The following is a 24,403-nucleotide window of genomic DNA, read 5'->3' on the forward strand; positions in this document are numbered from 1 at the left end:
GTCATTGATAGATGTTGGGGGGAGACAGTAGATGCCCTCCACAATATGTCTTCCCTGAGCCAGGACCGTGCGGGACGGTTGCGACATCGACAAGGACGCATGCCAGCAACAGCTGGCAGTGGTCACGGATGGCCCACAGTTCACAGCCGCTCTCGTAATGGCAGTTCCAGCCCCAGCCATGCTGGGGCTGGCCTGTCCATTGACCATCCCAGTAGACTACATGCACGTGGCTCTGGCCAGTCCCAGCAGGGACGTGGGTCCAGTCGTCATACCTCTGTCTCTGATGACAGTACCCAGTCAGGGTTGGTACCCGATACTGTCCGTAGCACCCCTGCCAGGCACAGGTACTGTGTCCGTGGCTGAAAAGTGATCTGTACAGCCTAGCAGGTACAGTCTGTGGCTGTCCCACAAACTACCGTATATGGCAGCCACATGGTGGAGCTGTGTGCATGCAGACACACACACATTAACCAACAACTAGGGCTCACACATACACACACACATTACATCAACGTTGGCCCATGCTGTACTGTTGTCCCTCACACACACACACACACACACACACACACACACACACACACACACACACACACACACACACACACACACACACACACGCACACACACAGACATGTCGATTGGATGGGTCAATGTCAGGCTCTGGCAAACAACAACAACACACCCTGTGCATATGATGATACCTGTGTCACCTCCTGTCATCTGTAACATTGATGCAGGAACAGGCTAACATGGCGCTGATGCACAGGGTGACATTATAGCAGTGTAGCAATATTAAGTTGTCAACAGGAACGTGTAATGACATCCTTGTAGGTATGCCTGAGCAGGCATTATGTATCAAAGCTCTGATTGTCAATGTAGCATTGTTTACACCCCTGTTAGGTCTGAGTATGAATTGTCTACCCATGTGCCACTTAGCTGAAGTGTAATGTGTTGCCAGCATGTGTTAGTGAGTGGACAGTATGTGTGTGATGTGTGCAGTACAGATTAGCAAGTGTACATCTGTGAACATGGTGGGTGTGCACTGTCTGCATGTACGTGCATGGTGGACACATGGGACATGTGGCATACCCTGTTGTACACATTGTTAACATCTCATAGTAACTTTCAATGGCCAGTATGCATTCTACTACAGTTATGTACTAACATGGGTCCACATGTGTGTATGTCATGGGTTGACACTATGCTGTGGGTGATACTGTTAATATCTGTCAATTATTTGTGGTCTGGTAGTATACACAGCCTCAACAGCATGACTATAAGCTTTCATTGGATGATGTCCTGACAAATGACACACAGTTGTAGGGAACTCAGTAACAATTGGAGCCTTCCGGTACTATACTCTAACACTAACCAGTGGTATTGACTGTCACCCATTCCTGGGAACACACCTGTTTGGCATATAGCCCCCTTAGGTACATTCAAACACACTAAGGATGTGTCCATCCATATCTGGAAATTCAGGCGTTGGCCTACAATGCATTCCTTGGATGAGACACATATCCTACACAAGGGTATCATACAGACAGACACCTGTTGTCTGATACATGCTGTATAGCAGTAAGCCGGCTATGGCATAGTCAACCACATTTACTATACATACTATCCCGTCAGTACGACATCGATGGTAGACCTCAACATGCATATGTGGGTACCAATGTGTACATACAGCCTCGTGTTATGTCATGTGTCCCTTGGTATCCACATATGCATAGGTATTGTGGAGTCCCTCGGTGTATCACATAAGACATTAGAGGCCTGACTGCATATCCACAAGGCAGTTGTACACCTATACAGACTGTCCATTATTGCCAGTCGTTGTTGTGTATGAACATGTCTGACATGTACCCCAGGCATATACCCTCACTCACACTACTCTTTAGTAACTGTCATGGGTGTGTGTGGCACAGATGACCTTGGCCACAGATCACAACAGTGGACGGCCTTGTCACATACATACATATGTGACCTACGATCTGTGAAGCAGTGGCACAACCTGTCAATGGAAACAGATGTATTCATGTAGTATGCAGGCTTCACACCTATGTACTGATTGAGGGGACATGTACACATATATATTTGCCACGCAAATACCTGATGTGTGCAATGCAGTTACTGTTTTAATCATAATATGTCCTACCAGAGTAAAACCAAAACCCACACCACATTGACCAACAGTGACACACACACTGTCAGTGTTTGCAGAATTCAAACCCCTACCTAACTATGTTATGATACTAGTAAGAGACACATTAACATGGCGCGCTATTTGCTTTACTGGCTGGTTTTCCTTCTCCGTCTGTATTTGTAGGATGGTGACATCATCAGACTTTCCAAAGTGGAATGTACCTCTTTTAGTGAGTTTTCCCAGTCTCCAAAAAGAGCACTCCTCTCAAAGGAAACTGCACACATACACACCCCCCACCCAGACACACACACAGTCAGTGTTTGCAGGATTTAAACCCCTACCTAACTATGTTATGATACTAGAGAAAGACACATTAACACAGCACGCTATTTGCTTTACTGGCTGGTTTTCCTTCTCCTGCTGTACTTATAGGATGGTGACATCATCAGACTGGACATGGTGATGTGTGTACACTTTGTTTTATGCCATTCCAGGAATGGTCCATGTGGGACAGCAGGTGTCAACAGCTTGAACAGGACCTCATAATCCTTACCTTGTGTTTTCTATCTGTGGACACATTGACATTCCTTCATATGTCAACACATATTTATGCACGGCTTGTTGGTTTTGTGGATACTACATGTGTCTGGGATGTTGATAAAGGGCTATTCAAAGTCTATGTGAGACATGTGTAGCTGTGTTCAGTGATGTATGTCCTGGGTGGCTGCCTTGCAAACAGTCTAGCATGTTTGGGAACCATGATCCGCACATGAACATACCACAGTTGATAGGGTTGTGTGTATGTCAGCTTCCAATAGCTCTGTTTATGACTCCAACCATGATGGACTCCATGACCTTGCAGATCAGACTTCATAGGTGTACTGGACTGTACTTCCAATGGTGTGTTGTGCACCAACACTTGTGGGGAGTGCCATATGTTGCTGTAACACATTCAACGGTTCCACATCCTGTGTAGGGGGTGAGGCTCAGCTGACTGTTCAGGTGCAGGATCTGTTTGTTCTGTAGTTTATGCATGACACATATTGGGAATCAATGTATTCCAGTTGCTGACATGCTTTTGGCATTGGGGGTAGCTGCTCATCCATTCTATATGTGATATCTCCTGGTATGATGATATGGACTATCGTCAGTGGGAGGTGGGTATGTATATATGGGCCTGTCTGTCAGGATGTCGGCATTGTCACTCAGGTACAGTTGGCCCTGACTCAGGACACATATGGGTGTACATTGCTATTTATGACATAGCTGAAGGAGGTGTCATGATTCAGTCTGGACTCCTTCTCGGCTACTCTTTACAAAACACCAACGAACCTGAGCACAAATCCCTGTTATACTCTTTTACACATTTAACACCCTACTGATCCTTTGTGATCAGGCTACAGAGTATGTCATCATAATATCCTGGCATGTCCAGGGGTCAGTTTCGTGTGTACTCTCCAGTCCAGCTGGTGAATATTGTGATGTTGACACAATGTCACATCTGCCTCATGTACACAGACAACCCTCTCCTCCTCCCAACAAACTCAGATATATGTGTGAGATGCACCTATATAGGCATACAGTGTGCTGAACTCTCTCGACCCATGACTGGCACAGTCTATCAGGTGGTGAAGGTAACCACACACATCACATATCAGTCTCACATATCCTCTAGTAACAGCACTCAAACCACATTATCACACATAGACATACTTGGATGCTGTAAATGAACTCTGCCTAAGCAGCAGAGACCTCCAAAGCAGACACACACACACAACTGCTACCCCGCTACAATACCCACATATCACATAGTTCACAATGTCAGTGTGCCACACAGTCACTGCCCTTCGGGCTAAACAACACACCTAAAACACTTGTAATAGGCGACACTTATTGTCAGACACACTGATGTACCACTCACCAGCCCAAACAAGGGAATAGTCACTTTGGGCTCTCTGTCAGGTGCCAGGATCTGCCACATAACACATGCAGTCAGGTCACTCCAAAGCAAGTACAGGACTGGCACCATCATTGTCCATGCTGGTGCATAAAACCTCAGACGTTACTCCCCCGACCACATGACATGATACATGGAGGAACACTCTGATCATGTAGCCCAGGCCAGTATGACCCTGACCTTGTCTAGCATCTTACACCCACCAATTATGATGTCACAGTATACAGACAAACATATCATGTTTAACAATTGGCTAACAAATTGGTGTCATTCATAGGGGATACAATGTCTGTCAGCCTGTGGTGACATGCTCGACATGCCACGTAGCTTCACTATGGACAGCTTGCACCTGTCACCCTTGGACTTTCGAATGCTGGCTAAGGCTCTTGCTACCACCATAGTGCCTTTTTTAAGCAGGGCTCAAAAGACTGACCCACCTCCATAGACATTACAGGTTAAATGAAACTAAGGGTAATGCTGCTCAACACCAGATGTGTTACCCTCATATTGAGGCCACTCAGGACTCTCCTCAGTATGGAGGATAGCGATATCTGTGCACTAACAGATGCCTGGTTCAGACTCACTTATGCACACCAGCACTACCAGGTTATGTTTCATACCATGCTTTCTGACCACATGACTTGGAACAGAAAACACAACTAGGGGGAGTATCCATATACATCACAGATACGCACACCTCCGGGTTAGTAGCACTGCACAAAGCATCACAGACCATACATATACAACTACCATTGTGCAAAACTGCCTTTCAGTTTGTTGTCTGCTACAGACCACCCTCCCAAACTCAGGAACCACACACAGCTTTCATGGGAACTATGGAGAATATGAAGGTCTCCACAAACACCATTATATTGGGTGACTTCAAATACACAAATGTTGACTTGGGATACTACTCAGGCCGCAACCCCCCCACCCAACAGTCACTACAATTTATAGACTCATATGCTATGGCACAACCAGTCAGCACAGCCACAAGGGGGAATACATATTGGACCTGATCATCACCAACATGGGGACTCTATGTTCCACACTAGCGATATACCCCTCATTGGTAAGGTCAGAACATACATGTATCTCACTGGACATACATATACCCTCCACACACCCATCCCGGGTAATCCTGGTGAACTTCTCATGAGCCAATGTCTCACTTCACCAAAGCAAGGTGGTATCCTTCAGAGACCCTGAGACAGTGGCAAATATGGCTCAGACTGCTGAATCCTTTACATACACATTCTATGGACACCTAGTGGACTGCATGGATTGTGCTATCCCAAATAACAACAGGTCTCACTCCTCCAATGGCAGGGGACCTGTCTGGTAGACCCCAGCCATTAATAAGCTGTACAATATCAGGAGGAAGCTACTACATGATAGAGCACAATCCCAGACGGGGAAGGCATCTGTGATCTGTACTAGCAGACAGCTACGATCACTCATGAACTTTTCTAAGGGCCACTTCTACCAGACAATTGCACCAGACACATAGGACTATCACACGGCCTTCTTCAGTTATGTCAGGAACCTGGGTGGACACTCACTGATATGCTGTGCGTTACTGCATACTGACTAAATTTACCCTGAACATCCTGGCAAACAGGTTCAATGCAGATGTCTCCCCCCCATCCCCCCTAAGGAGCAACTATCCATCCCAACACAGTGTAACCTCCCTGACATCACACAGTAACAGGTGAGTGCTGCCATCCCCAAAGCGTACATCACAACATCAATGGGACCAGATGGTGTCCCGGCCTGCATCTTACACGAGCTTCATGACAGACATAACTCTTACATTACAGCACTGTTCAATATCAGAGTTACTACAGAATATGTACCCAAGGAATGGCGTACAGCGACAGTGGTCCCACTCCACAGAGTTGGTGCCACAACGGACCACAGACAGTATTGCCCTATAACCGAAGAAAAGAAAAAGAATGTACACCAAAAACAAATGCCGATACAGTACCAGTAAGCTCGAGCAATGTGAAGCAGATAACCAGGAATCCACTGATAACCAATTCACTATGTTTATCCAATTTTATTGTATCCAGACAAATACATGATAACAGATATCCAAAAAGTCAGAGGTTAAGCGCTTTCCTCTGCCGAAGTCAGATTTCATCAGAACCACCACATAAGCCTTAATCATCTTATTTTATACCACAAAGTGGCGCCAAAAACAGATTCAATTAATCAATCAATAGAGTTCCAGCAGCTTAATTCTGCATTATACATAAAATACAATACAAAGTTGATGACAAACAAACAAGTTGACAAACAAACCTATACACTACTAATCTACACTATATACTAAAAATGTGTGATATTAATAAACTGCAGAATGTATATATACTGATAATTCAAGGAAAATAATTCATAAATATAATAGTTAACTGATGATGTTGATTTTCATTTTGATTGTGATTTTAAACAGAAAAATGATAGGTATACTTCACGTATACAGTCTAACAGTTTAAAAACGAAGATATACAGTTTAGGTAAAAAATTGATACAGTTGAAAAGTACTAAGCTGGATAATGTATATCTAGAAAAATGCTTGAATGCACACATTGTACCCAAAGGGCTTGGTTTTTTTAAACTACCCTTGGGTATAGAGTATCATCAGAGTGTTAGACAAGAATTCAATACACTATTTGATACATTTGGTAATATGTATATCAGGGTGTTGATGAAGTATAATGATGAAAAGGTAGCCATGCTGGTAAATGAGTTGGATGTTTTAAATGATGAAATTATATCAGATATTGAATTCGAGCAATGGCAAGATCTGTATTTTAAACAGTTTCAGACAGCTAGTTACAGGGTTAAAAGTGTATATAATAGGAAGATACATAAATTCGAAAGAGATATTGAGCAGTATAGATCAGGAAGGGTGTATATTTGGCCACAACACAATAGGGAAGTCATCAATATGCCCCATTTGGAACCCAGTATGGGGAGAGATAAACATCATAGAGTAGATGATGAAACAAATTTTCAAGGAGGCAGATTTTATCCGGCTCCAAAGCATTTTCCAAGAAGGTACTGAATAATGGCACAACCAGTGTTATTGGTAGTAGGACTGAAATTTCTAATGAGGGGATAATTGAGACACAAGCTTCCAATATAGGAGTTGTGACACTTAATAATGATAGACCCTGCATCCATAATTTTAATGGATTTAAGGTTTACAACTACACTAATTTGGAAATTACACAGGAATTTTTTACACTTTTTAGTAAAAGTATGAAATATATCCCGACAGTTAGGTTTAATTTATTTGATACCATTAAAGAAATAAAATTATACTGTCGTAGATTAAATTTGGCTATACTGTTCAACAATGATCAGGAAGAGTATAATGACGGTGGAAAAAGATTAGTGAAGAAAAGTACTTATATTCCACCCCAAAACTAAGTTACCTTATTTGAATAAATGGTATGTAAGGAAGTATATGCTACATATAAAAAGATAGGAAAGTTAGGTGATTTTTTTGATAAATCTGGAGATAATTTATTGAAGGAAGAAAGAAGAATGTTAAATGATGTCATTTCTAATAAAGAAATTCGGATCATGAAATCAGATAAAGGTGGGGGTGTTATTTTATATGACAATCGTGAATACCAGAGCAATATTTATGAGCTTTTATTTAATTCAGGCAATTATGAGCAAGTTTCTTTAAACCAGATTAATATTGGATACAAACGAATAGACCTAGCCATAGAAGAATACCTACTTGACAATAGAATTACAGAGGAATTGTATAATTTTGTGAGGAATGAGTATCCAATGATGGCTCATATTGTAGGTATCCCAAAAATTCATAAAAATATAGAAAAGCCCCCATTTAGACCTATTATATCTGGATCTAGATCAAAAACTTTCAATCTGGGTGTAACTATAGATAACTGGACCAAACAGGTATATAAAAATGTACCCCATCTGATCAAGGATTCTTGGCATTTTTTAAGTAAATTGACCCCTGAGGTATGGAATAATGATATTATTTTTATTACAGTAGATGTAAAGGATCTTTTTTCTAGCATACCTAAAGAAATAGGGTTGGAATACTTCTACAATAGCTTGAGGAAGTATTCTGGATTAATAGATGATAAAATTAACCTTTTATTGGATATGATGGGCCTTATTTTGGATCACAATTACATTGAATTTCAGGGAGAAATCTTCAGACAAACCAAAGGGGTGGCTATGGGTGCATCATGTGCACCCATATTCGCTAATTTGGTTATGTTGGGCTGGGAGGATCAGTTTTTATTTCCCAGTGAATATTATAAGAATATGTTATTATACACACGATTCCTGGATGATATATTTATTATATGGAAAGGTGAAATGGATGTCATTCCGGATTTTATTAAATACATTAATCATACTACGGAATTTTTGAGCTTTACCCATACAATTGATAAAAGTGGTATAGCATATTTGGATACGTATATTAGCAATAATGGTGAAGGTTTTGTGTCAAAATTATACAGAAAACCAACTTTTTCAAATGACTACATACAGTATGGGAGTTGCCATCCTCCATACACGTTTAAAAATGTAGTAAAAGGTCAATGTGTGAGAGCAGCTCGAATGTCATCTACCAGTGAAATCATGACTAAAGAGCTAGATTGCATCTTTAAATTGTTTAGTGAAAGAGGGTACCCCACCACTATGCTTGAGGATGTAGTAAATTATGTGAAAACACAGTGGGGAAAAAAATACATACCTCTACTCGGGAAAGAGGGTATGTGTGTGAAGTTGAACCAACCTTTCAGTAGAAGAGTATGTGTTATTTTGTATAACAACTATATTAATATTGTGAAGGAGATTTTACGTAGGCACTGCACTATTTTCACACATGTGGAGGAAGTAAGGAAAATTGTTGGTTGTACACCAAGTATTGTACTTAAAACTGGGCAAAATTTAAAGAAATTAGTAGAAAGAAGTGATTATATGAATAAAAAGCCTCAATTAGCAAGAAAGGGGACTACAAGATGTGGAACTTGTAGACAGTGCAGATACATTTATGAGGCCAGAAGTATCAAATTGGATAATATAATGAAAAGCACATGTAAATTCAAACCAGGAAATTGTAATAGTCAAGGTGTGGTTTATTTAGCCTCCTGTACCTCATGTACAGCATATTATATAGGGAAAACAGAAAGAAAAATGAAAACACGGATATACGAACATGTATATAAAATAAATAAAGAGGATGAGAAAAATGCGCTCAGTAAACATGTTAAGTCTAAAGGCAAAGACCACGCGTTCAAGTTTGCAATAATAGACCAAGTGAATAGTAGTGTAGGAAGTGGAAACTGGAAGGCACGACTTGGTACCTTGGAGAGTAAGTGGCAAATGGTACTGGATGCTACAACATATCCTGGCTTGAATGAATACATTAGCTTAAAACCCTTTCTTATTTTGGAATCATCTTAAAATATATATAATTTCAATACATATCAACCAGGTATTACCCTGTACACAACTTGCATATTATAGTTTTAATGTTTCAATTTTTAGATATTTATAAGATGTTGAGTTAAGGTAGGCTAGGCTATCGCTTTTTATCTTTATATATTTTATATATCTTTTTATAACTTTTTTACAAATTATTTATATATACATTTTAATTCATATATGTATATTTATTAAATTAATATATTTATTATATTTATGAATTATCTTCCTTGAATTATCGGTATATATACATTCTGCAGTTTATTAATATCACACATTTTTAGTATATAGTGTAGATTAGTAGTGTATAGGTTTGTTTGTCAACTTGTTTGTTTGTCATCAACTTTGTATTGTATTTTATGTATAATGCAGAATTAAGCTGCTGGAACTCTATTGATTGATTAATTGAATCTGTTTTTGGCGCCACTTTGTGGTATAAAATAAGATGATTAAGGCTTATGTGGTGGTTCTGATGAAATCTGACTTCGGCAGATGAAAGCGCTTAACCTCTGACTTTTTGTATATCTGTTATTGTGTATTTGTCTGGATACAATAAAATTGGATAAACATAGTGAATTGGTTATCAGTGGATTCCTGGTTATCTGCTTCACATTGCTCGAGCTTACTGGTACAATATTGCCCTATAAGCCTAACTAGCCTGTTCTGCAAAGCTGTGGAGAGTATTGTCATGGGACTCATACACATAGACATAGGGAACCTACAGACACTGTGTCCTACACATTTCAGCGTTGTTGTGGGCAGATATTGCCTCTTGAACCTGTTTGTATTCTTTAAACAGTTAAAAGGTCCATCGACATAGGGACGGTTGTCCACACAGCCTACCTGAACCTTGCAAAACCCTTCAACACAATAACCCACTGGGCCATTATGCATAAGCTCACCAGCGTCGATATGGACACATATCTCACATGGTGGATTGCTACCTGGATCAGGGATAGCACCCACATGGTCAGAATTGCAGGTGCCATGTCTGACTATACACCAGTTACGCGTGGCATCCCACACAGCTCAGTCCTGGGACCTCTCTTGTTCAGTATATATTTGTCTGACGTACAGGCTACCACAGGGGGAATATGGCTGACCATGTTCACACTTGACTGCAAACTGGGTGCCATAATCAACTCTCCAGCTGCCACATGCATACTCAAACAGGGTCTCACAGAGATGGATGACTGGTGCCTGAGCCATGGCCTACAGATAAATGCTATTAGTTGCATAGTCATCCCCTTTGGGAATAACAACATGCCCACACATTACCACATAGATAGTACTCCATTACATATGGTAGGAGTTGATAGGGGTTTGGGGACATGACTTGTTCGTACTGTCGCCTTTGACAATGACGTTGCCAAAGTGGTTGGACAGACCTTCTATATAGGCCACCTTATCCCATATGGTTTCACATCTAGATTGAGTGAGGTCATTGTGCCCCTATACTCATCATAACCATGCTTGGTTACAATGCCACATTTGGGGTGTACCTTACCCGACACCTGCAGCAACTGTACTGGCCACAGAAGTTCCTCACCAAGCAGATCTAGGGACTCACATGGATGCCCTGCACAGTTCAGATGCAGTAACTCCAGCTCTACTCAGTCGCTTACCACCTACTCGAATATGATGTGTTCCTGTTGTTTACAGATATACCCAACCCAGAATTACTGGACATGCTCCACCTCAGGATATCCGACTCCCTTGGAGCTACACACTCCAGGGACATATACCTCAGCACAGATGTTAATAGGACATGCTGGAGGGACAGATTCTTATCCCAGACGCTCCACTCACTCCAGATTGTAATCCCAGTTTCACATAGGCAGAGCCACCCACTGACTACCTACAGGAGACATCTTGACGACTGTATGGGTGATCGTATGTTTACCCCTGGGATATCTTCTGTGTCCCTGCTAGACAGAGGCACACTAGCCTAAATGTACATGGGCTATCTTGTGTGACCTACTATTCACACGCACAGTGTAGTAATCTGACAGGTTTGCGAATGCCAAACACACTCTGGCTATGCTTGTACATGCCCTAGGGCAGATAGCCTAGTATCGACCTCTGAACCTATGCTAATGTTCTGGATGCACATTGTTTATTGCTGATACTGTTTGCAGGTCTTTATCATCTTTGCTTTACCAGTTTCTATGAACAACTTGGGTATCTGCTGAACGTATTTGATTTTGACAGGGTTCCACTATATGATATATGTGTCTGTTGTCATATAACTGTGTACACAGGGTGGATTGCTGGATAGTGAGAGGTTCCTGGGTTAACACATGCAACTGCCAGATATGTGTGGCCCACTGCTGTACTCAGACATGGCCTAAGTGTGTGAGCATGCCCAGTTCTGGCTTTCCGTGTTTTGTTGCCTGACATTTGTCTCTTTTATTCAAGTGTGTGAGCATGCCCAGTGGGACCTTTCAGTATGTTGCTATCTGAGGTCCACTACATTTGTTGATGTGTGTGAACATGACCAATATTAACATTTATACTGTGTGTGTTGGAAGTCAGGTTCTGTTCTTACTGCAGGACTCACCTTTGTGTCATAACTCGGCAGGGATTATGCTGTGCCTGCAGGGTTTCCATGAGATACTTTGCATTGACTTATCAACATTCCTTCATACAGGCTGACCACTGCAATACAGTCATGGTTTAGCGGTTCAGTACTTTAACTATAGTGTACAGTATCCTGGGTTCGAGGCCCATCATTGCTTTATATTTTCATACTGAGCAGACCAGACTGACAGGACCAGTTAAGCAAATATGAGCATGTTGGCTTTTGTTCAGCTATGCCCTACTTAGACCAGGCTTGTCCGACATTGCTCAATATTCACCAACATTGCTGGACGTTGCCCAATATTACTCAACATTGACCACAGTTGTGCTAGTTGGTGTGTGCGATTTTTTTTTGCATATACTACATGGTGGTAAATGCTGTTTAGCACTGCTTTATATTGCTTAACACATGGCAATCATGCCTCAGGTGGCGCTGCAGGGCTGCCTATGTCGGATGCACATACTACACTCCCTGTACATGTTTGAAAGCAGGTAGTGTCAACTTAGAAATCCCTTTTACTATATGTGCAAGTCAGAGAGAGGTATCATTTCCAGAGTTCCTACTGAGCCAGTGTATGTGCTATGCATTGCCTCTTTGCCAAGACCAAAGCATACTGGGCATGCCTCCTTCTGCCTACTGGGGCAGGCTTAGGTTGTTCCTCCTCCGAGTCACGCTCTGCTTGTGATGGCCTTGGCAATGGTGGGGGGGCTGTTTGGCCCAGGCCTATGCTGGTCCTGCTGCAGCTGTTTTCGCAGGATCATATTATGTAGCATAGCACATACCATGACAATTTGGGTACATGTAGTTGGTGAGTACTGCAAGGCTCCACCAGATGTGTCCAGGCACTGGAACTGTGACTTGAGCAGCCAAAACACATGCTTGATTACATTACGTGTTGTGCGTGTGCCTCATTATGGCATTCCTGTTCAGGTGTGTGTGCATTTCTGATGGGTGTCATCAGCCACTGCTCCAGTGCATAGCCAGCATCCTCCACTAGATGACCATGTGGGATGCCCCCATTGGCAAATGTCTGGTACAGCTGTGTCAGATGCCAGATATGGGAATCATGGTAGCTTCCAGGGCAGCCAGCACACACATCCAGTATTATGCCCTGGGCATCACACACGACCTGGCAGTTGATGAAGGGGAAGCCCTTGCGGTTGAAGTAGACCCTACCCCGCTCACTGGCTGGTGCTTTGATGTATATGTGCATGCAGTCTATTGCACCCACTACCTCAGGGTATTCCTCTATTTGCTGGAAGAGATGCATATTGCTGGCCAATACCTCATGGGAATTGGGGAAATATACATGATCACCGACATGTGCTGACATGGCATCCAGGAACTGATGCAGTACCCTGGATGCTGATGCCTGTGATATCCCCATCATATCACCAGTTGGTCTCTGGAAGGTACCTGTTGCTAATATTCTTAGGCCAGCACATACCTTGGTTTCCACTGGGATGGGTTCCCCTCTGTTGGTTCTGTGTGTGAGGTGTGGCCTGCACAGCTCAACAATTTGCTGCAGGAGATCTCTGTCCACTCTATAGCGCTCCACTATCTCCAGCTCATGTAGCCCCTGCTAGGTTACCCTGGGCCTTTACACTCTTCTCTGTCTCCTCACTGTGGGTTGTCCAGCAACATTTCCATTGTCACCACCCTCTGCATGTTGCATATGTCACCATATAACAGCAATGGCAGCCCCTAACATTTCTTTGTCTCAGTAAAGCTTTTTCAGTTTTCACTTCTGTTAGCTTACTGCAGTGTCTGTTGTGAGAAACATAATGGACTGTTGTTTGCAGAGTTTTAAGTGCTAGGCTGGGCTGGGCTAGTGTACTGCCTGTGTAATTGCCTGATTCTGATTGTTTTCACCTGCTAGCTCTGCTAGTACTCCCTGGTAGCTTCCTACTATTTGTTGTGCTTCCTTTTTCCTTTCTGTTGCCTCGGGGGGGGGGCAGTGCTGCGCACACAAGCACAAACATGCTCACAGCAGCTCACACGCACGCAGACATGCTTACACGGACTAAAACTTGCTTATTCGGTTTAAAACACGCGCACACCAGTGCAAACACGCTTACAACTCTTTAAACAGCCTTATACATGCTTACTTAAACGCGCACACTCACGCTTACACCCGTGCACTCTGTCTTACTCGGGTTTACAGGCGTGCACACACGCGCATACCTGCTCAGCAAGAAACTTTGGTGTTATCCACGGCATACACCTTCCATTTCTTGCCTTTACCTAGCCTACCTGTTGACACACCTATTTCCATGATGTGTAAATGACAGCTGACACATGCCACTCTGCTCCAATGAGCTTCACTTCTTTCATTCATACCCCACTCATGATGTCACCTATCTTCTACTCTGTTACTCCCCTTATCCTACTCTTACACTCCACTGCCTGTGCTCATTTGCTATGTAAACTTGCGATTCACTATCCTAACCCTCCTTTGCATAGGATTGCCTACTAATGCTTGGTTACATCTCTTAGACTGAGCTTCCCCCCTTAGCAACCTCTACTCGGTGGCCATGTTGTCTTCAGCCTGCCATTCCCTTGCATTGTACATTAACAATTTAAATAAGATCCACATTTGTGGGTTTTAATTTTTAGTTTTCTGGTTTTTAAGAGTGCAGCCCATTTGCGCCGCGCTGCGCTACGCTTAAACATCAGAAATCAGAGAAAAAAAATTTTTTTTTTTCATATTGCATCAGGAAACATTGTCAATGGACGTATATTTGGCCATTGGCATGCTTCCTGCACTGGATGCAACCTTTATTTGGAGCTGTCATGGCTCCGTTTTGCTATTTGCAGAACGGTACTCAGTTGTCAACTGAGTACATTTCTGAAAATAACACTGCTTTTACTCAGACAGGTTCGGGTTTCCTGAATCACAAATCTACCTCATTTGCATGCCTTTCACCTGCAATTGAGGTAATTTGCATATCCCAGCCCTGTCCGTGTAAGAGCCGTTTTAGGAGCTCTCTTGCACGCCCCTGCAGGCTGTTCCTGGATCGCTCGTCAGACATGATGGCTGCATGGAGTCTTACTCTACTCTTAGACTCCGTGCAAGCCATCATGAATCTGGCCCACTGTCTCAGCCCTTGAGGGTGCTAAGTGCATCATGAGAAACATCAGACTTATCCAAACAACAATTTATCCAAATAACCACTCTAAATGTGTAATTTATGGTTATAACAAAATAAAAGTTAGTAATAAGTATTTGCAGCATGTAGAAGGTATGTACTATGCCACATTAAGATAACTTCTTTCCAATTTATATCTATAGTGGTCCTTTACATTTTAACACAAATAACTTACATCAACAGGCATAAGTTAAACTTTGGAGATTTGTTTTAAACTGAAAAGTATTTCAAAAATCTACTAAAGTTTGCAGAGGGGTGACAGATGCATCAGATCTACTTCTACAAATATTTCATGTTTCATCTGGCATGAGACCTATTTAATGACTGGCCCAATCATTAGAAGGGATATTGATTTTTCATTGTTCTGGGAGAAATGATAATAAATTCTGAATTTGGATTACATTTGTATTGGAACAAAACATTAGATTTTCATGAAGTGTGGCACTTTTAGGCCAGAGCATTCATTCACTACAACCTGTACTTCATCTGAAATGTATTATAATACTTTTAGCTTGCTTTATTGACTTTTTTATTTAGAATCTGTTTTAATTTTACATTTATACAGATGCGTTAGAAAATTACAACTAAATCATAGTAATAACTGGAAATTATATTTAAAAATCATGGGTATAATTCCCAGATTGCATCGTATGAAAATCAAATTTTATTTTTTGAGAACCGTAAATAAGTGTCCCTGTGCATGCAAGCAAGCAGGCTGCCATTGATGATCATGCTAGTGAAGGCGAGTGTCAATGCATGCAGTGCTCCCCATGGTAATGCATATCAGTGTGTGTTTAGTTTTGTTCTGAGATGCATGTCAGTGAATGCACTGCTCCTGTGGTGATGATGCATGTTACTGCTCCTGTGGTGACTCATAGCATTACATGCACTGTTCCACTAACACTGCATTTCAATGCATAATGGTGATGCATATTAGTACATGTACTGCTCTGTAAGTGATGCCTTTCAATACATGCACTGCTCCCAAAGTGATGCTTATCAGTACACACAATGCTCCCATGGTGATGCACATCAGTGCTTGTACTACTTCAATAGTAATGCATATCAGCACATGCACTGCTCCCAAAGTAATGCATATCAGTGCATACACAGCACCCATGGTGTTGCTTATCAGTACCTGCACTGCTTCTATTATGATGCACATCAGTGCATGCACTGGTCCAGTGATGTATGCCAGAGAGTTCACAACATACACTGCTCCCAAAGTGATTCACATCAGTACATGCACTGCCCCAATGTGATGCACATCAGTACACACACTGCCCCAAAGTGATGCATATCAGTACATGCACTGCTCCCATGGTGATGCACATCAGTACATGCACCACTTCCAAAGTTATGCATATCAATATAGGCATTGCTGCCAAAGTGATGTATATCAGTACATGCATGGTTCCCAATATGATGCACGTCAGTGCATGCACTGGTCCAGTGAGTTCACAATTTCAAAGATGAAGCATGTCAGTGCATGCATTTCTCAATCGGTTATGTATCTTAGTGCAATCACTGCTCCTATACTGATACATGTCAGTGTGTGCAGTGCACTAGTGGTGATGCATACTAGTACATAAACTGCTCCAAAAGTGATGCATATCAGTGCATGCACTGTTCCCATGGTAATGCAAATTAGTGCATGCACCGTTCCAATAGTAATGCATGTCAGTGAGTTCACTGCTTTAATGATAAAGCATGTCAGTGCATGCATTTTGCCATTGGTTATATATCTTAGTGCAATCAGTGTTTCCATGCTGATGCATGTCAATACATGCACTGCTCTACTGATTATGCATATGAATGCATGCACTACTCTAATGGTGAAGCATATCAGTGCTTGCACTGCTCCAACAGTTTTGCATATCAGAGAGATATGCACCACTCCCAGACACTTGCCTTGAGGACAAACAAATTGGCAGTAGGGCTTTTGGTCTTAGGAGAATGTATAGCTCAATAGCTGAAGTGGGGACCAACTAAAAAAATCCCTTCTACCAGAATGGAGACACTTATGGCTCTACGTCTGGACTGAGAACTAGACAGCAGATCAATAGAATAAAAAGGGGATACTAGCCAGCAGTTAATGGTCCACCTGCCATAAAGGACAAAATGAAATTTAAAAAATATTTGTTTAGTCATACGTAAATCAACAGAAGCTAGTGGGGTTATCTCTGAGTGCTTGATACACTGTGAAGTAGAATATTAGAAATGGCAAATGCCAGGCTTGTGGAACTGAATCCACCTATAGAAAACAGGAGTTTCATTAAACATAATCTTTGCATTCCAGGTGCCTGTGCTGGAGAGGAGAGTATTAGCTGAATGACTGGAGAAGTAGGGCCTAGCTGCTAAGGCTGTTTCAGTAGAGGTTTTCTGCCATGGGCTAGAAACCCAAGAACTTGTTTATTTCTAGATGCTGCTCCTTCTGGTTAGTATGATGTAGAGCTTCTTTCTCAAGTAAAGTAGGGGCAGGTCTTTTCAGACTGGTGCAATGACAGGGGTGCAACAGATGTGAAATCAAAAGCTGTTCAACCTCCGTGACTTTACTGGGAAAGCATTTCTCACCATTTAGAAAAGGAAAGCACTGAGGAAAAATAAATTAGAGAGCACCACTGAATGTAAAGCAAAAACGTCAAAGGTAAGTGTTGAAACCCTGGCTGTGTACATGCAGATCACAGTCCAGAATAGAAATGTTAGGATTATTTGGATGGAAGACAAACAAACTGCAAACGGTGATGCATTTGAGGCAACAAGCATTAAAAGAAAATGAGGGTGCAAATGTAAGACTGCCAAGTAAACAAAGAAGAGCCACCAGTAATAACAGAGAGAAGAAACGCCTACAAAATGCCAATAAGAGATAGAGGAGAAGGGGGACATTAAGAGCAACACTAGTATGTGTATCAACAGATCTGCAGTCCTAACATAAACAGTGGCTTTTCCATTCTCTTCATCCAGATAGGAAGATGTGCACATGGGAAACCCTTACATTTTAATACAAATAATATTCTGAAACATTAACTTTCTAGCAACTGTGCACATAAAACACATCAAAGCTGAAGAATTAAAACACATTGCAACAGTATTAGGGTATCCCAAGAATGAATGAAATGATCACATATGATCAGAAAGTATGATTCTTCATTATAAGGAAACCACATTCTTACAGTATTACAGCAGGCATTCCATACACACTGTACAAGGTGAAAGACAGAGTAGCATATTTAAGCAATAACCGATGACATGGTGTGGTATATTGAAAATTTACTCATGGTGGTGTGGTTTAATCACAAGGGCAAAGCCCGAGTGATTAAACAAAGCTAGCCGTGGTTAAATCTTCAATATACCACAACCACAGAGTCAGTTATTGCTGTTATACAATGACATTATTTAAGAAAAAAAATATTTGCTTTTCTTAAATAATGTCTTTGTATAATGGCGGATTGCTATTCTTCCGCCGGTTGTGGTATACGGCTTCTGCTTTTTGATGTACTGCGCATGTGTATGGAACTTGCGTTCCCATGCATATCCAGTACATCAAGGCTTTGAAACAGAAGCAACGGAGAAAATAAAGTCTCTGCTGCTCTGTTTTCTCTCTTTTTTTTATTGTACAAAAAAAAAAAAGATTTGGGGCAGTTTATACCAAATGAAAAAAGTCCGGACGACTGGGCCTTTTGCCGTTGGTATATTGTGGGATTTACAACAGGCACGCTGGTTGGCTGGCCAACCAGCATGCACATTTTAGAATATTAACAGGGAGGAATTGTATAATAAGCAGTCATCACAGAAATGCAATTATAACACAGCTAAAAAGAGTTCCCTTCCTAGCTGAAAAGCCCGACATTAACTGAAAACTAAACAGTTGCTGAGTATAACTGATGAGTTCAAATGAAGCTGTCACTGCCCACATACTTTAAGGTTTCTACTAATAAACAGCCCACAGTCAGCAAAGTAGAATCTCTTATAATGTGCTTTCAGTTAAAAAAAATTGAACAAAGCCATGTCCAGTATTGTCTAGTAACAAGGTATTTCACTGACATGAACATAATCTATATACTAAATATTGCAGTTCTATTTGCTATTTGGTGGTCAGACTAGCTTTCTGTAGAAGTGTAGTTATATCATCATGAGGGCAGCTCAGTGTAGCACTAACTACACATCCTGCTTTGAAACAGATGGCTTCAGTAGTTGCACTCAGAGCAAAGCAGGACAGACAGGCATCTCAAAAACAATAAATGTTGTTTTGATATACTTTGCAATCCATCAGTATTAAGCACTCATACTTTTATAACATGAAGACCTGCTATGAAAAAAAAACACTACAATAGCCAAATGGTCTGATTTTATAATGAAATCTGCTAAGAATATTAATCAAACCACTAATGGCATGGGCACATGGAGGTCATCCCAAATCCAGTTTATGCATTAGGGAACTGGACTCACTTTTGTAAGTATAAACAGCATAACTCCTATGCAGATTACAGTATAGTGAGATACAGTAAAAATAGAATTAAACAGGTACCCTGGTTCAAACAGTTAGACGTCTGGAATCATATATGCACAAATGCAGAAATGTTCACTGTCATTCACACAGTGTTAAATTAAGTGAAGAATAGGAAAAATTTATTTTAATTTTTTTTCTATACCCCTGTGCCTATGTGCAATTATGAGGAGAAACGGAAAGGATTTACCTACACAGTACAGATTTTAAAAACAGAGCACCCAGTACATCATGAGGACACTAAGCAAAGTGTGTGTGTGTGTGTGTGTGTGTGTGTGTGTGTGTGTGTGTGTGTGTGTGTGTGTGTGTGTGTGTGTGTGTGTGTGTGTGTGTGTGTGTGTGTCCATGGCTATGTCTGTGTTTCCATGCATAACACAATATTCACTGTTGCAGATTGCTAACTGCAAAACTCAGGCTAATATGTACTAGACATGAAAATTACAAAAACTATTCAGAAAACAGATTACATAGGAGGAGAGGACCTACCAAGATATACACTTTTAGATACTCAGATATAGTAGACCGATCTCTGATAAGTTTTTCTTTTTCTTCTGGCTTTTTATTTAATTAATATAATTAGTTACTGGTGATATATTATTGTGAAAAGTATGACTCAACACGTATTCAATATTCATAGATCATAGCATCCTGTTCAGTATGTGCAATTACTTGCTAAACATTAGACCTACTGAATATCATGCCAGACCACAGAGACAGATCAGGACATATCCAAAATGCTGATAGATTCCTAAGTTTGGAAAATATTACATTGTAGTCATTTCATGCGCAGAACTTATCAAATATATAATCATAAAATGTCAGCTTGGCACAATCAACTAAAAGACTTAAACCACTGCATGACATGTACAGTTTGTACAGAGTTTAACACATATACACACAACTCATAAATGTATCAAGAGAATAGCTTACAAAAATTAAGCTAATTAAATCATGCAGGCTGTAAACTTAGCAAACTCAAACACAACCTAACCTGCCAGCAAACTTCATACACGAATACAAGTCAAGCACGCCTCTCAATCTCTTAGTGAAAGAATTCTAGACAAAGCAAAAAATAATGGGATGCCAAAGATCTAACGTCAGGGACAGAATTTAAATATCATTCCTATAAACTCAGAACGCTAGCAGAATAGTTGGTTTTGCAGTAGCATGTATTTTCTGAAGGATATGATGTCTGAAACTCAAACGTCTTGCATTATTTAATGACTTCAGTCTTTAATGATTTAGCAGACAACCACTAATTTTATGAGGAACAGACCAAAAATATGAGGCAATGATCTAGACATTCTGCAAAATTCTGGTGAATTGAGCAATATGTTTATCCTTTGAAGGGAAGAGCCATGAATGTACCATACTCTCAGCTGAATACATTTTTTTAACATCTTTCTAAAACATTAGGGTCTTACAGTCCAGAATATTTAGAGCTGTATAAATGAATATCTATAACTCAAGATTTCCTCATAAAATGATTACAGGAAGTAACAACCTGCCTTGTTTTTTGGTTAGGTGGCAGCAACTAAAAATAAAATGTACATTTCTTAAGATCAATAGAGGCAATGTAGAGAGAGATATGTACAATGTTTAAATGTATTCTTCTGCTGTCATTTGTACTGGCAGATTTTCCTACATAGTGTGTGACCAGAGCTCAATAGGTTTAGCAGGGGGTGCTTAACATTTGTTAAGGTCGGGTCTCGTCCCACTCCAGCACTTAACTGATTTGTTTTTTTCTGAGTACTGAAGTGTAATCACCATGCTCCATGCACTACACTAGATTTCAATACAAAATACTTCCCTACCTTCTTGATAGGGATGGCATAAACAACAGAAATCAGCAAAAGAGAACATTAAGGAATGATGTTTAAGTCTAAGGAAGTGGAACATCTACTGCAGCACATTGTCTTTTAGAGTACAACTGCAAATCTAAATTTACTGGTCCATGTAAATGAATAAAGCCCCCCAACACACACACACACACACGCACACACACGTACACACACACACACACACACACACACACACACACACACACACACACACACACACACACACATTCCAGTGAAATGTGATTCAGTGAAACGAGTTTTCAGTGATTAGAGCTTTCAGCGATTTGGTGTGAGTATTTTGAAATTCAGTGAAATGGGTTTTCAGTGAATCAAAGTAGATCCATATATGGGTCTACTTCAGACCACTGAAATCCCATTTCACTGATTTTCATTTCACTGAGACCAAATCATTTAAATTTCACAACACTGAGAACTCGCTTCACTGAATCTCATTTCTCCGACAGCTTACAATCCTAAATTTCAAAAGGCAAAATGAGAAATCATAGACAAACCCACTCACAAAACTAATGACTACTTCTTTCCACAACTTAAAAACATACTTATCCTCTTAACAGAAACCAGACAATATAAAACCAAACTGAGTGGGGGGCTATGCTCCCCCACATCCCCCAATGTGGGGTGGCTGTGCCCCTCCACACCCCTAACTATATATACTAACTCCAGGATCATACTACAGTGGAGAAAAGGACATATACCTTTTACTTGCCTCACAGTAGTCTACACGTTGCCACTACTGCTGGGAAGTCTATAGCTTACAATTCAGTGACATGAAATTCAGTAGAATGAATTTTCAGTATTTTGAAAATTAGATGATTTGGTCTCAGTGAAATGAATTTCAGTAAAATGAGATTTCAGTGATCTGAAATAGACCCACATATGTGTGTGGGTATATATATATATATATATATATATATATATATATATATATATATATATATATATATATATGTGTGTGTGTGTGTGTGTGTGTGTGTGTGTATATCTATATATGGGTCCACTTTTGAATCTCGAAATACTGAAACCTCGAACTTCAATATTTCAAGATCAGAATGTTGAAAGTGCAGTTATTTGAAACTGCACTTTGTAGAATCTAAGTTTCCCAAATTCGCAATAGGTGTGGTGTGGTATATACTTTATTGTTTACTGTCTCTTTAAGGGTAGTGTGGTTTGGGATTTCTACATGGCAGCCAATGTTTGTTTATGTACGGAGATTCAAGTAGGTGTTTAATACTTAAGGGTTTTGGGTAGAAATGTGTTTGTTTTTAATTTTTGGGGAGTTTTAGAAGTAGGTTGGGGTAGGTAGGTGAGAGTGTGTGTGTGTGTGTGTGTGTGTGTGTGTGTGTGTGTGTGTGTGTGTGTGTGTGTGTGTGTGTGTGTGTGTGTGTGTGTGAGTGTGTGCGTGCATGCGCGTGTGTGAGTGTTGAATGTAGTGATTTTTGTACATGTGTAGTGTTGTGTGTAAATATGACTTTTTGCAATGGGAGTGTACGGCACATAACAGTAGGTTTGTGGGGGGGGGTTTCGAGTTAGTGCAACCTTGGAGCTGGTATATATATAAGTAGTAGGGGTGTGGGGATGCAGCCCCCCACAAGAACATATGATCATGGTATTTATTTGAGTTATTTAGTGTTTTTGTGTTTTTTGGGTGGAGGGTTGGATTTTTATTATACAAAATAATGAAATTCGAGATTTCAGTACTTCGAGATTCAAAGTGGACCCATATATATATATATATATATATATATATATATATATATATATATATATATAGATACACACACACACACACACACACACACACACACACACACACACACACACACACACACACACACACACACACACACACACACACACACACACACACACACACACACACACACACACACACACATATTTGTAAGTATGCACATAACTGTACCTTACTATTTCTGTTTGTATACTTGTTTCCCGCCTTTCTAAAGCTAGTATAGTCCAGTTTTCAGAGTTTGCTGAATTTGTAGTTCCTGTGTTGGCCCATACCTTACTTGGATAGAAGGAAGTTTCTCTGTTCACCAATGAGAGCAGGGAGCTTTGAGCAACCTATCTGTCCCTGGAGGAGTGGTTTTCAGCTCAGAATTTGTAGTTTATTGGCCATTTTGGGCTGATTTCTATCTCTTTTATCTTCCTGCTATAAAAACCCACTTTTGCGCATTTTTTGCACTTGTATCAGCTCAGCAAGAACCTGCCCAGGTGATCTGTAGAGTCCTACAGCAGCAGAAGGAGAAAAGAGAGACTTTGGTTTGCTGTAAGTACTTTTTTGGCTTGTTTCTTGTTAGAAATTGCTAATTCTGCCTAAACGCTCAGTTTCTAGCATTTATTTGATACAAAAAAGCCTTTTTACAACTGTTTAATTGTACTTATTTACTGTTTTGCACTTTAAATTAGTTTTTTAGAGCATTTAAACTGTTTTAACTGTTGTAGGCTTCATACTCAAGTGCGATAGCTGTTTTTTCTGTGTTTTAAAGTGATTATTTTGTCTTACCTGTCTTAAACTCTAAAAAAAAAAAAAAATGCTATCCTATACTTGTTTCCCTCCTTTTTGAAGCTAGTATAATCCAGTTTTCAGAGTTTGCTGAATCCAGGACTGTTTTGTAGTTCCTGTGTTGGCCCATACCTTACTTGGATAGAAGAAGTTTCTCTGTTCACCAGTGAGAGTGGGGAGCGTTGAG

The sequence above is a fragment of the Protopterus annectens genome, chromosome 7.part0, assembly GCF_019279795.1.
Source record: "Protopterus annectens isolate FY-2018-M chromosome 7.part0, PAN1.0, whole genome shotgun sequence".
Lineage (NCBI taxonomy): Eukaryota > Metazoa > Chordata > Ceratodontiformes > Protopteridae > Protopterus > Protopterus annectens.